Source organism: Triturus cristatus, chromosome 7 (assembly GCF_964204655.1).
Source record: "Triturus cristatus chromosome 7, aTriCri1.1, whole genome shotgun sequence".
Classification (NCBI taxonomy): domain Eukaryota; kingdom Metazoa; phylum Chordata; class Amphibia; order Caudata; family Salamandridae; genus Triturus; species Triturus cristatus.
The window spans coordinates 747,283,082-747,297,454 of record NC_140590.1 but is presented as its reverse complement, the minus strand read 5'-3'; the positions used below and the strand labels follow the sequence as shown (position 1 = coordinate 747,297,454).

General features: G+C 45.2%; 1 protein-coding gene across 2 annotated transcripts in view; it reads right to left on the bottom strand.

Annotated features, from left to right (window-relative positions):
• The window catches only part of DNAH17 (dynein axonemal heavy chain 17), a 14,992,541-nt gene that overhangs the window by 10,321,831 nt on the left and 4,656,337 nt on the right, over window positions 1-14,373 (bottom strand). The gene's annotated exons all lie outside the window — the stretch shown is intronic.

The following is a 14,373-nucleotide window of genomic DNA, read 5'->3' as shown; positions in this document are numbered from 1 at the left end:
GGAAAGGGTAGAAATGCACTGTATCTAAAATAATATGACGCATTCCTGTCGTTGTCCCTGAGCTGGCACTGCTTTAACTGTCTAGCGCCAGCACCTGCAAGAGTGTCCTGCGTTAAAGACAGGAATGTTTTTGTGCAGGAACGAACACCTTCCTGCACAAAAACAATCCTGAGAGGCAAATTCCTGCAGCACACATAGGAAGAGGATGTAAGAAGAGAAAAATGTGTTACTTATCCTAAAACTGCAGTTCGCCAGTATTGGTATCTTTCATAGATTCACATGCTTCAATCATTCCACATCAATTAAGTGGAAGTCCCACGGTACCATGGTAAAGCAGTATGTATTACTATTAAAGGCCATATGACAATGAACAGTCAATTCTAATAGACTATCTATGTCCTTTTAAAAAAACGGACCAAACGAACAAGCCTGAGCCATACATTCCGCGACCTTTGTTAGGTCCTAATCAATGTGCTTATTGTAGAGAGGAAGGTCATTTTAAGAATAGTTGTCCGGTTTTATTGCAGCGCAATGGAGCGTTACCTGCTCCACGTGGTCGTGCTGGCCTCCAGTCAGCAAACAGAGGTAGAGGTCGGGGTGTGTTGACTCAAGAACAGCGTGCCCTTCCTTCTCCCAATTCCATGAACTATTTTGATCAGCAAACTGTGAGATCTACTCAGTATTATAATGAAGACCATTATGTCGAAGGCGAGACTGAAAGTCTTCATGCTAACTAGGACAGCCATGGACAAAGTAAGGGAGTTGTGCCAATCCCAGTAGATCAAAATGGTCCCTATGTTAACGTCACTACAATGGGTGTTTCAGAGCCATTTCTTCTGGATACTGGAGCAATGAGAAGTTCTATCATTCATTCTAAACTCCCTGGGGCACCTTTGTCTGGCTTAACGAATGTTTCCGTAGGATTTTCTGGCGCCCCTGTTCGCAATCCAGTTTCTTGTCCTTTGCCTATTTCAGTTGGTCCTTATGATTTGGAAGCTCCACTTCTGTTAACGAATGGATGCGGTGAGAATCTGTTGGGTCTAGACCTATTGAAAAGAATGCATGCTACAATATATTGTTCTCCTTCTGGCGTTCATCTTACTCTAGGACAGAAATGAATCTCCCCAATGTATTTGTCCAAAGATCAGCTTCCTCCTGAATTGCTTTCTCTTCCGACAGCACTTTGGGCCACGGGTCCGAACGATGTGGGTTGTCTTAAGATTCCACCTTATGTTGTCACTCTCAAGCCTAATGTTGAATTACCCCGTATCCCACAGTATAGAATCTCTGCTGAAGGTGAGAAAGCACTTTTGGGAATCATTCATGACTTGATTCGGAAGGGTGTAGTTGAAGAAACAAGAGGTAACACATGTAATAGTCCTATTCTTCCTGTTCTTAAACGTACTGATCCTTCTCAGCCTCCTGTGTATCGTTTTGTTATTGATCTGCGAGAAGTAAACAAAATTGTAATTCCACAATTCCCTGTTGTTCCAGATATCACTGCTCTGTTGACAATGATACCTTCCACAGCGACTTGGTTTTCTGTTATTGATCTGAAGAATGCCTTCTTCAGTATTCCCATTGCAGAAGAGAGTAGGGACATTTTTGGTTTCTCTCTTGGAGGCCGAAGCTTCCGGTTTAAGCGCGCACCCCAAAGGTACTGTGAAAGTCCCTCCATTTACAGCCAAGCTTTAAAATGTCATCTGGATACTTTTCACTTGCCGTCTGGTGCTGCCCTTATCCAATACATGGACAACTTGTTAGTCGCCGCTGATTCAGAAGATATCTGTAAAGATGTCACTGTTGCATTGTTACATCACTTGTTTAAGCTGAATCACAAGGTTTCACCTTCCAAACTACAATATGTTTGTCGAGAGGTTACCTACTTGGGTCATCTCCTATCAAAGGAGGGACGACGATTGACACCAGAACGAATTCATGCGATTGCACGAATGTCTGTACCATCCACACAAAGGTAAGTACGTGCCTTTTTGGGTATCACTTCTTATTGTAGACAGTGGATCCCTAACTTCTCTCTAATAGCCAAACCTTTGTTGGCACTCACTTTAAAAGATACGCCTCAGCCCCTTCCTTGGACTGAAGAGTGCCAAAAGAGTTTCACTGACATACGTACTGCTCTCTGTTCTGCTCCTGTACTAGGCACTCCAGATTACACTAAGCCTTTTACGCTCTATGTTCATGAGAGAGAAGGTTGCGCATTGTCAGTTTTGGCGCAGCAATTCGGAGACAAACAGCAGCCATGTGCCTATTTTTCGGCTATGCTGGATCCTGTAGCTAAAGCATTGCCCAGTTGTCTCAAAGCGATAGCAGCAGCAGCAATTCCTATCCGACAGTCTGCTGGAGTGGTATTGGATAACACTCTCATTGTTATGGTGCCACATGCAGTGGATACTTTGCTAAACAGAACGAAAACGCAGCATCTTACGAGTGCTCGTTTAACTGGTTACGAGCTGACACTCTTAGCTAATCACATACACATCAAACGATGTAATACCTTGAATCCAGCTACTTTGTTGCCCCTTGCCAAATGAGGAGAGTGTTGAGGATCAGCATGATTGTTTCTTCCGTACTGAGGAAGAGACGAAAGGGAGAATTGACCTGAGAGATACACCGCTAGAGAATCCGGATGGGACTCTATGGGTAGACGGTTCTTGTTTTAAAATGCCTAATGGAGATACGGTTTCAGCCTATGCTGTAACTACCTTACATAAGATTGTGGAAACTGCACGCATTAGACACAATTCAGCGCAAGCAGCAGAACTGATAGCATTGACGAGAGCTTGTGTATTATCAAAAGGGAAAAGAGTGAACGTATACACTGACAGCCAATATGCTTTTGGTGTAGCGTTCAATTTTGGGCGTCTCTGGAAGGAGAGGGGTTTCCTCACTTCACATGGCACTAAAATACAACATGGCCAGTTAGTGACTGATCTCCTTGAGTCACTTGTTTTACCCACCCAAATAGCGATAGTGAAGTGCAGTGCACACAAGAAGATTACGGATGATGTTGGTCGAGGAAATGCATTTGCAGACGAAATAGCAAAGAAAACAGCGAGAGATTCAACAAATCGAATGTTTGTGGCAGGTCCTGCGAATTGGGTCAGAGAGAGAGGAATGTGTGAGAATACAGTGAAAAGCGTAAAAGCTATTCAGAAAGAGGCTTCAGAGAGCGAGATGAGCAAGTGGAAAGAAAGTATGGGAATGTTAGATGAGAAGGGTTGTTGGGTGGAACTGTCTGAACATCAACGTTGGCTGTTACCAGATGCCTATGTTCTCCCAGTGGTTACTATGGCTCATGGTCCAGCCCACTTAAGTGCAAAAGGCATTTGTAAACTTCTAGCTCCAGTGTGGCAGAATATGAATATCCCAAAGTGTGCAGACAATGTAGTAAAGCACTGTATTGTTTGTTTAATGTACAATCCAGGAAAGGGAACCCCAACTCCAGCAGGTCACTTTGCTCCTCCGACATATCCATTTGAGGTGTTGCAAATCGATTATATTCATATGGAACGATGCAACAACCTCAAATATGTTCTGGTGGTAGTATGTGCCTTTTCGAGATGGATAGAAGCATATCCTCTAAAAGACAACACAGCTTCATCCACAGCTAAAATCCTTCTAAAAGAGTTCTTCCCCAGGTTTGGTTTGCTGTGCATTGTCTGGAGTGACAATGGGAGCGAATTTGTTGGCCAAGTCATGCAGAAAGTGTGTGCAGGTCTTGGTATCAAGCAAAAGTTCCACGCGGCAAATCACCCACAGTCAGCGGGTCTAGTAGAGTGTTACAATGAAACCTTGAAATTGAAATTAGCGAAGGTTCAAGCAAGTACAGGACTCAATTGGCCCGATGCCTTGCTGTTGGCTCTGCTATCCACCAGAACTGCAGTACACTCTTGTTTGGGACTTAGCCCTTACGAAGTGGTATTTGGCCGACCGGCCAACGTATGGGGAATACCTCGTCCTAAGAAATTCTCAGACTTGCCATATCCAATGTTGATTGATTATCTGTATGACCTTACAACTAAATTGCATGTTCTTCATCAACAGGTTCAGAGTGCTCTGCCGGAGGCCTCCGCAGACCCAGGTCATTCCATCCGACCAGGTGACTGGGTCTGTGTGAAGAATTTTCAGAGGTCCAGTAATCTGCAGCCCAGGTGGCGGGAGCCTCGAATGGTCCTATTGACTACAAGGACAGCAGTTAAAGTTGAAGGAAAGAAAAATTGGATTCACGGTGTGCATTGTAAGTGCCTTTGCCTTTGCCTTTTGATCAGTGGGTTCGCAGAGGTATCGGTGACTGTGAAAGTAAAAAACCTCCACGATTCGTACCTTTTTAGCGATGCACACCTGAATGGGACACTGTCTAAGAAAGAGGACGACGACATTTTACAAGAAGCAATTCCATCGCATCGTCGCTTGGATACGACTGAACCACAAACATTGTTTCAAGATCAGAGTGTTCTGGGAAAGGAACATTACAATCTCAGGCCCACACCAAAGAACATTTAAGACTTTCTCCTCCCTTGTGTAGTATTCTGTTTCGGTTGCAGGGTCACGGTAGGAGTCTAGGTCACGACCTGAGTAGTGACAATAGGTCTGCAGGATCTTCCGTGTCATAGGACGGTAGAGCATCGTGACTTCAGTGATTAAGGAAGATTGCCGTGAGCATCCATTAGTGAGATGGAAACTACACTAAATAATAAAGAGAGAAGAGATGGAGTGAAGAAAGCATCCTGTAAAATAATGTACAGTCGTTTTAGTATAACTTTATGTGTTTTTATATCATTATGTATTGTTTTGGCGATTAGTGGTTGGATAATTTATGTTTTGCAGCCAAAAGATGCCTCCCCCTCTTCTTCTTCTTCTTCTTCTTTGTCTTCTTCTACTATCTCCCCACACATCTTCCACACTTTTTCTCCACATGAACTCGTCAGAAGAACTGAGTATTACAACAATTCCTTTATCCAGCTATTACATCAGCATCAATTAGTGGTCAACACAACTGATTGTTGGGTGTGTGGTCTTATGCCACATACCACAGAGAAGGGAATACCATATCTAGTCCTTCCTTTTTCTTATGAAGGTTCTGCTTGGGCTTACTTTGTCATTTTCTCCAACGCTTATCAAAGCAAATTCAGACGATCTGTTAGTTCACAAATTAATTATCCGGATTTTAGTCATAGTTCTTTAATTAAGGGTATGGTAGTTATGGCTAAAATCATGGAGAACAGCAAAATCTCCGTCGACGAAAGAAAGGCATACACTAATTGGAACGTCACACAAAACATGTCTAGTCTCAGTACTAAGGTTGGAAAGGGACAGTCTTCGCCGATCTGGACTATACCACATCGGGGTAACTTCTGCTTACAAATAAACAATCGCTCTTCTGACACTACACGAAAGAGTAACTGCTCCTACACGTACGTTTATTCCTCTCAGAACTCGCCTCCTCTAGTGCCCTCTCAAGGCACCTATTTTATCTGCTATAACAGAGCTTATACTTGGTTACCAACGGGTTTCTCTGGTACTTGTTATATAGCTTTTCTTCTTCCCCCTACTTACACTGCTTCCGCAAACCATCACCAAACCCGATACGGCAGAGGGATTATTGATTCAAAGAACACAGCAGGACAAGAAGGAGGAGATTTCCTTAAAGGTTTTCTTCCCTTCTGGGATCCAATGGCTAACAGCAGAAATATAAGGCAATGGGTCCGTGTCGTAGAGACTACAATAGACATCACTGTAGGAGCCTTAGGTAACATCACGGCAGAACTACAGGAGGATCGTCTTATGACCTTACAAAATCGAGTTGCCTTAGACTTTGTTCTCGCTGATCGTGGTGGAGTGTGCAAATTGATCGGGTCAAGTTGTTGTATTTTCATTCCTAATGACGCTCCAACAGTATACCAAGCTATCTCCAAGTTGCACATAATCTCCGAGTCTATTCATCAAGACGAAGGAGATTGGTCTTTAACGGAATGGTTTTTGGGACTACTGTCCAAATGGGGTTGGAAAGCATTGACGTTCCTTGGTATAATTCTGACCATTATATTTTCCTGTTGCCTTTGCATGCACTGTGGTCCCGCTATCTGTGATCTTTGTGCTACTTTATGCGTCCCAAAACCCAAGCCTCAAGTAACAGAAAACATAAGGATGATGTTACAGCAACAGCTCGATGACCTCATGGCCATTGATGTGGACTCAGATTAACGTGAGTCTATCTTGCCTGAGTTCTGGCAAAAGGAGGGTCTGAGGAACTTCGATTTTCGATCACGATCGAATCGACCCGCCATTTTGTGACCCGCCGCCATTTTGTGTTGCCATCACTCAGGCAGCACGGCGAACAAAGTCTATTCTGCTTTTTCTGTAGTCTGGTGTCAAAATACGTCCTCGGCCTCTGTTTGCGAAGCTGGTGTTAGAACTAGCTGAGTACACTAATCCCTGTCTGGCTTTCCTAATCCCTGTTTCAACTATCTGTTGGCTCACACTATTCTTTCCTGACTTTATCTTATCGACTGGCCTTCACTGTCTCCTGCTAGCATTCTCTTGTTTCACGACTGTCCTCCAATACACACAAACGTATCTCGCCACCTGCAAGTTAGTTATGAATCTGTTAATCTATCAGCTTGAGGTTGGGGTGACAAACACAGTTGGAGGAGAGGTCTCTTCGAGTCATCTGATATTTCTGTTTTCGAACCTTTCTTATTGGTTCCGCTTTGTTTTCTAACTTTCCTTATTGGCTCTTTCTTATATGCTTTGGGAGTGTATCTCGTTAATAATTATGTATTGTATAGTATTTAATCTGATGCGCCACAGAGTGAAGTGGCAGTCTCCTGAGAACCTACTTTGTGTACTTCTAGGATAACTGTACTAGCTGCAGCTAAATAAATCTGATCTTCTAAACGCCTACAGAGTGTCCTGTGTCTCTGTGTAGCGAAGCAGGTGAACTCTGGAGACATAGGGTGTACCCTGCACCGCCAGGTCCAAAAGGTTCTGGTTCTTCAGAAGGGCTGCAAGGTCCTGGGTATCTATGTGTTCCCTGCATATAAAGAAGAGCATAAGGCTATTAGTGTTTGTGTTGAGCCTTCCTAATGATATGCATAGTTACAATACTTTAAGCATGTATCCACATCTCAATGCAGTGACTACCTGTATAATACCCTTCTCCTTAAGTAAATGACTGCATACACAGGAGTAGCATATAATCTATGGAAACAGAAAGAGAGACCATAGGTGTACGGTGCACAACTGTATAGTGATTCCTTTATATGGAATGAAATGAGAAGTGCCAAAACACACCTAAAAGCATTATACAGCAGTCATTTATTGAGAGTCCAAATAAACAATGTCCAATAGCTGGAAGGGAGCATACAATCACAACTTGTATTGTTCCCCTAAGGTAAAAAATATAAATAACACAAAATTGGTGCAGAGCTTTTATGTCCTAAACACTATAAGTTCCGTAATGCCAGAATAGATAACTAATGTGTTGTCTTTTCTTATTCTTAAAGATTCAAAAGGCTTGAACAAGACAAAGTATGGAATTTTCAAAATGCCATGAGCATAAATCAGATAGGTATAGCCATAATGCACTTTTTAAAGCAAGTGCTAAGAGCGTTACCGCCTTGCTAGCTGAAGTCAATACTTTAATTGTTTTTTGTACCTTTCTCTTTTGTTGCAGGAATTTCCAGGAAGAATTTCCCAGTGGAACAGCAGCAGAATATGAGACTCTGAACCAGAAGCGAGGAGAGCCACCTAACTACAGCCCGTCAAGAACGACGAATGCAACGCTCTGTGACCTGGAAGTGAAAGTTAAGTGGTAACAAGGGCGGAAGAACACGCGACCATCAACTAGAACGCAAATCCCTCTTTCGTCTGAAAGGGACGACTTTATGCTGGCGCTGCTCTGCCCCCTCAGCCGGGAGCAGAGCAAGCCCGACAGTACGCCCCCCAGTTACACCTACAACAGGCTTGGGTTTCCAGCAGTACCTTGTGTGAAAAAGGCGCAACAAACGAGGGGCATGTAAATGTCCATCAGGCTCCCAAGTATGATCCTCAAGTCCATATCCCGACCCAGATTGCAACCTCTGTCTAATTCTCCTGGAGTCCACAATTGCCTCTACTTCATGTTTGAGTTCGTCATTCAACAACACTGATGGTGGCTTGACCAGCATTTGAGTCCCCGCTGCCACATTTTTCAACAATGAGTCATGAAAAACTAGATGTATCTTTGGGGCAGAAGAGAGTTCCAACTTCATGGCAACAGGATTGATTATTTTGCAAGAGCCAATAACACGTGGCTTGAATTTAAGTGTACCCTTCACAGAAATGTTCTGGGTGGATAACCAGACCTATGTTTCCCTTAGAATAATAAAGACTGGAGCGATGGAGATTCGCATTCTTTTTGTACACAGTCTTGATTTGTCTAAATTAATCTGAGCTGTTTTCTGTGCATCATGTATGTTATTAACAAGATCTTGATTAGCTGGAATAGATGAAGTAATAGTAGGAGGTAAAAGCAAAAGATGAGGATTGAACCCATAATTACAGGAGAAAAGAGAAAAAAAACCAGTGGAAGAATGCATTCCATTGTTGAAGGCATATTCTGCTGCCCATAAAAATGCATCCCAATCTATTAATGAACACAGTAATTGAAACCTCAAATATTGGTCAAGGCATTTGTTCACTCTCTTAGTCTGACCATCAGTTAGAGGGTGATGTCAAATTGTAACAGAGTGCCCAACCCTTTCCCAAATTAAGATACAATCTTGGAACCCCCATCGGAAACCACCACAGAAAGAAGCCATATAAATGCGCTGTATGCTGCAGAAACACTGTGGACAACTCTATAGATGTAAGTATCTGTTTCATAGGAATGAAATGGGTCATCTTAGTCAAAATATCAACCATCACTAATATAACTGTGAAGCGTTGTATATTGTATAGTCTTTGGTAGTTCCACAATGAAGTCCATGGAAATAGAATGCTAGGGACTAGGAGGAGTGGGTATTGGAGTCAATAAACCTGCAGGTGCCTGATGGGAACTTTTGCTCTGAGCATATGGCATTTTTTATTATAATGTTTAGCGCCAGTTGCCATTGTGGGCCACGAAAAATACCTTCCAAAAAGGTCTATGGCCTTTTTGTAGCCTAGATGCCCAGTGAGTAAATGTATATGGCACCACTCCAAGGCTTGCTACTGCAAGGGCACTGTGGGAATAACTAAGCCCCCCTGTATGTAAAGGAAGTTCTGCACTCTCAAGCCCTAAATTCTTTTTTCCAAGGACATATGCTTCATTTGATTGCTAAGCCTTTATCACCTCATTTGTGAACTGTTCTTTGGGAAACAAAGCCCCTATAATGTGTTCTCTGGTCACAAGGTATCTCAATGGCCTCATAACCTAACCCCAAAAGAGCATCAGCTTTCCCATGTTTCCTTACTGCTTGAAAACGAATTACAAAAGCAAATTCACTGAAATACTGGGTCCAGCACAGTTGTCTCATAGACAATGCATGTGCTGATTTAAAAAAACTGCAAATTCATGCGTTACGTAAGAACAATGACAGTATGTATTGCTAACAGCAAATACTGGCACCATTCTTTGAATGCCCTTTTTATGTAAAGGAGCTCCCTATCGCCTACTGATTAGTTTTGTTCTGTGGGGCTACGTTTATGGGGAAAAAGCAAAAGGAGGTAAACAACCCAGTAATAGGTCTCTTTTGGACAAGCCTCCCCAATTGCAACCTGAGAGGCATCAGCCTCAACAATAAACGGTTGGGATGGGTCTGGGGTATTCAATATAAGGGCACTGATAAATCCCTCTTCTAACTCCTGAAATGCCTCCTCTGCCACGGGGGTCCAGTGAAATGTATCTCCCATTCGCAGGAGTTTAGTGATTGGAGACACTAAGGGCCATATGTAGGTGGCATACACTTTACCGATTCTAAAATACCGAATCATACCGATTAGGTATTTAAGAATCGGTAAAGTGTATGTAGGTAATAATTCGGCAAATGTTACCGAATCGGAGTAAGTCGGTAATTACCGAATCGGTATTTACCGATTCGGTAATGAGGCATACCTTCCCATTGATTGAATCAATGGGAAGGTATGCCTCATTACCGAATCGGTAAATACCGATTCGGTAATGGGGGGAGCACATTCAAGGGTGGCAGGGTGTCACATTGACACCCTGTTGCACCCCTGATACGTCCATGTGTGCACATGTGGCGCACATACATGCCCTAGGGGCATGTATGTCTGCCACATTGCACACCTCACAGTGCACAAAAATGCATTTTCACACATATTCGTCATTTACCACCAACTATTAGTTGGTGGTAAATAACGAATCCCCACACCCACCACACAGTCCCCCTACATCTCATTACTGTATTCGGTATTTACCGAATCGGTAAAATTACCGATTCGGTAATTTTACCGATTCGGTAAATTACCGAATACAGAAATGAGCCCCCTACATGTCAACAGCCTAAATACCAGTCGGTAACGGTATAATTACCGAAAATCGGCCGTTACCAACCGGTATTGGGCTACGTACATGAGGCCCTAAGTGTAGGAAAGTATGATCTTTCAAGGAATAGATACCCCCGCTGTTTGCCTAGTGTCGGTGCGCTTTGACTGTAGTTAAGTGGGATCCTGCATCCCAGGACCCCAGTGGCAGTGCTCACTCCTCCAAATTCCATAGCAAGTACTTTGTACACCCCACAATTGGTCTAATGGGGGTACCATAGTAGGCCCCTAGTATATGGTACTGAGGTACCCAGGGCATTGGTACACTAGGTGTCTCCCATGAGCTGCAGCATGTACTATGCAACCCATGGAAGACCATGCAAACTGTGTTTGCCGAGCTGCCATTGCAGCCTACGTGAAATGGTGCTTGCACTTTTCACTTTGGATATAAGGTTTCCCTTATATTCCGGCCACTGCACTTTTAACCTATAAGTCACCCCTGTGAGAAGTTGGCCCGATATATGATGTCACTAATTCTAGTGTACACCCTGTATCAGTCCAAACAACCCTTATGGTGATTGGTTGTAAAGTCAACCTTATAGACCAGCTATCCTAGTGGTAGCATGGACAAGAGCAGTCTTAGGCTAAACTCTGAATGGCATGTGAAGCCAGCTGTTATACCATATATAATCCCTTGAATACCAAATGAAAGGACACCACAACAGATATATATATAAAATACAGTGTATTTATTCTAGTCAAACCCTCAGCACTCTTTATGAGATTCGAGGTAAGTACAACACAGTCTTATTCAAGCATACATTAAGTCACACAGGTAAGTAATACAGTTAGGCCTTAGGGGCCACGCACACCATATACTAAATAAGTGGTATAAGGACCACTGTCACGGAAATAGGATAGGCCTAGGCCTAGGGAATCGCTGGGGCTACACTACACTACCCAAGGTTAGGAAGTGGGAGGCCCACGGGATTCAGGTGCAGAGTGGAAACACTCACGCGTAATGCGTATAATCGATAGTAGTACAGTTCAGAAATAAGCAGTTTTAGGACACTTCTGGTATAGCTAGAAAGTCGAGACTCGGAAACTAGACCCTAGGATAGTCACTACCCTTGTGAGCACCAAAGTACCCAAGTTACCTAGCCCACGGGCTGCGGGTGCATAGGTGTGAACTTGCGTCGGGTTTCGTCGTGGACTTCTATGGATGCCTGAAGGAAAGTTGCTGACAGGCAGTCAGTGCAGAGTGTCCGGTGGATCCCAAGGCCGGGATCAAGAAGGAAGGATACCTGCAAGCAGAAGGGACAGAGTCTGGGTCACTAGCCAGTGACCACGTGGAACCAGGAAGGAACCAGGCGATGTCGTGAAGATGCAGGTGAATAGGTGAAGCTTGTCGCAGCAGCCACGGGTACCAGGAGACGTCGAGGACGACCAGGACCAGGAGGCGAGCTGTCCCACGAAGACTCGTGCTGTCGGCGGCGTCGAAGTCGAACTAGGACTCACCAAGCCTTGGCAAGCGGAACCCACGAAGAATGGAGGACTTGCTTCTGGTGCAGACCAGGAAGGTCTGGGGTGCTTCTCTTTTGCAGAGGAGCAGGAGCCAGTCTGGAGGAGCCAAACCAGCAGTGGAAAATCGTAGGTGTGTCATCGCAAAGGTTGCTAGCCAACGGGCAACAACCGGACAGACGCGGCAAGCAGGAAAATGCAGAAGGGCCCCACGCAGGACTCGTGGAGTGTGGGGGGCTGATCTTCGGTGCAGATGGTGCTTGGGGTTGGGGCTTCTCAATCCCCGGTGCACAACTTCGAGGGTGCCTCAGAAGCTGCGCTGGAAGATACTCGCCACTTTTCCCAGGTAGGCGGTCCCACGTCTCTCGTCTCCTCCACGGATCTCAGCTCGGCTGTGGATGTGGATCAGGGTCGGAGAAGTCTGGAAGTCAAGGCTCTGGTCAGGCTCAGCAGTCGGTCCCTCGTAGAACTTCAGCAAAGCAAAGGGTAAGTCTCTTGATGGTGCCTGTTTGCACAGGGTAGCCACTCCTTGGCCACAAGGGAGATTCTTCAGTCTTCTTCTTTCGTCGAATGTCGAAGGTCCAGAGTTTCTGTTCAAGTTGCAGGTTCAGGATAATCTAATTTCCTGGGGCCCAGCTACCACACTTATACTAATCTGGGGGGCTGGGTTGCCTGCTAGGTCACGCCTTATGGGTGGGACCTGGGAGGGGGGTGGTTACACCCCCTTCCCTTTGTCCAGTTTCGCGCCAGGACTGGGGCTGGAGTGCCCCAGCACCGGTTTGAACTGGACTATGCATGGGACACCTTGTGTGCCCCAGGCAGTGTCTAGCTTCTTTCATCCCTCCCTGCCCCAATACACTAAGGCCTGTCTGGGGTGGTGCTCGCACCTCCCAAGGCAGGAAACCTATTGTCCAAGCCTCCCTTGCCGGGATCACTCCCAGCAGCAGGAGGTCAGACTTGTGTCGTGGCAGCAGCATCCATTTTGTGATGCTGGGGCTCTGGTTAACTTTAACCGGGTAAGTAGGTTTCAACATGTCTTCTCCCTCTAGAAGGGAGGGATAATATCCTCATCACCAGAAATGGGATGGGGGTATTATTCCAAAGTGTTAGACACCTTACACGACATGTTTTGATAAAGCCAAACCATAGTTACCATAACCGTTTAAGATTATAAGGCAGTTTAAGAGTATAGGGTAGGCTATATCATAGAACAGCTATAAGGACATGGTTCCGAAAGCTGCAGACAGGCTCAGCTCATGCTAGAGCACCATCTCACATGTTACCAAGCACTCTGCCTCCAGGATTGTTAAGGCCTGCCATAGGAGTGGCTGATAGGTACACATGTGTCTATTTTAAGGGCAGATATAGGTATACTATATCTAAGCAAGGGGTGATTACACGACCTTGCCCCAGCTGAGTGATCAGCCAGTTGTGTCTGATTGGAAGGCCAGACCAGGGGTGGCATAATACATGCTGCAGCCCCTGGGAGGCCTAGGGTACACCTATGCCCTGGGTACCTAGGGTACACTGTACAGGGTCCAATAAGGGGATCCTTACCAATTGTGTATGTACCTAGGGTACATGGAGTCCATTTTAAAGAGAGAGCAGACAGCCTGAGACCCTGAATGGCAGGATCTCAGGCCAACTAAGTCGAAAAACCAGCTAGACACTAGGCAAAAAGTTGGGGGTAACCATAGTCAGATATCCACCTTCCTACACAACCCCCCCCCCCCCAAACGAAAGGAGATAAGGCTGTCCTTGACAAGGTAAGCCTCTATTGCCTAAGTGGCCATATAAGGAAGAACCAGCACTGGCATGGTTACCCCCTGTCTCATGGTCCACTAAGCAATCCCTCACCCTAAAGGTATCATAGGGTCTCCACCATAGGGAATCTCTACCTTTGGTGTGTCTTTGCAAAGTAAAAGGCTGGTGTTGAGATGGAGTACTGAAGTGAGTGTCCTCAAAGTGAGGCCTCAGCTTCCTCCAATCATCCTCCACCATGGATGCCTTTCTTTCTTTAACTGAGTTGCACTGTGCTCTCAGGATCAGCCTCTGGCTACCTAAAGCTGGAGGCTGGGTCCCTTTTGTGAGGTTACTGGAGGGACAGGTCAGGGTTGGGGCCCTAAGGTCCCATGTTTGCCTGTGCCCAACAGAATCCCTCTGGGGGAGGTCCCTAACTACCTGTAAAGGGGATCCCTCAGGAATGTTTTTAACCATCACCTGGCTAGGGCTACTAGCCAGGCAATCCTCATTCTTTTGATGGGGGGGTTCTTGTGGACAGGGGCCCTCTTGGGGTCCACTGGCCTCCCTGACCTCTGCAGCCCTGGGCTGACTGAGGCAGGGTAGAGAGAGGCAGGCTACCTG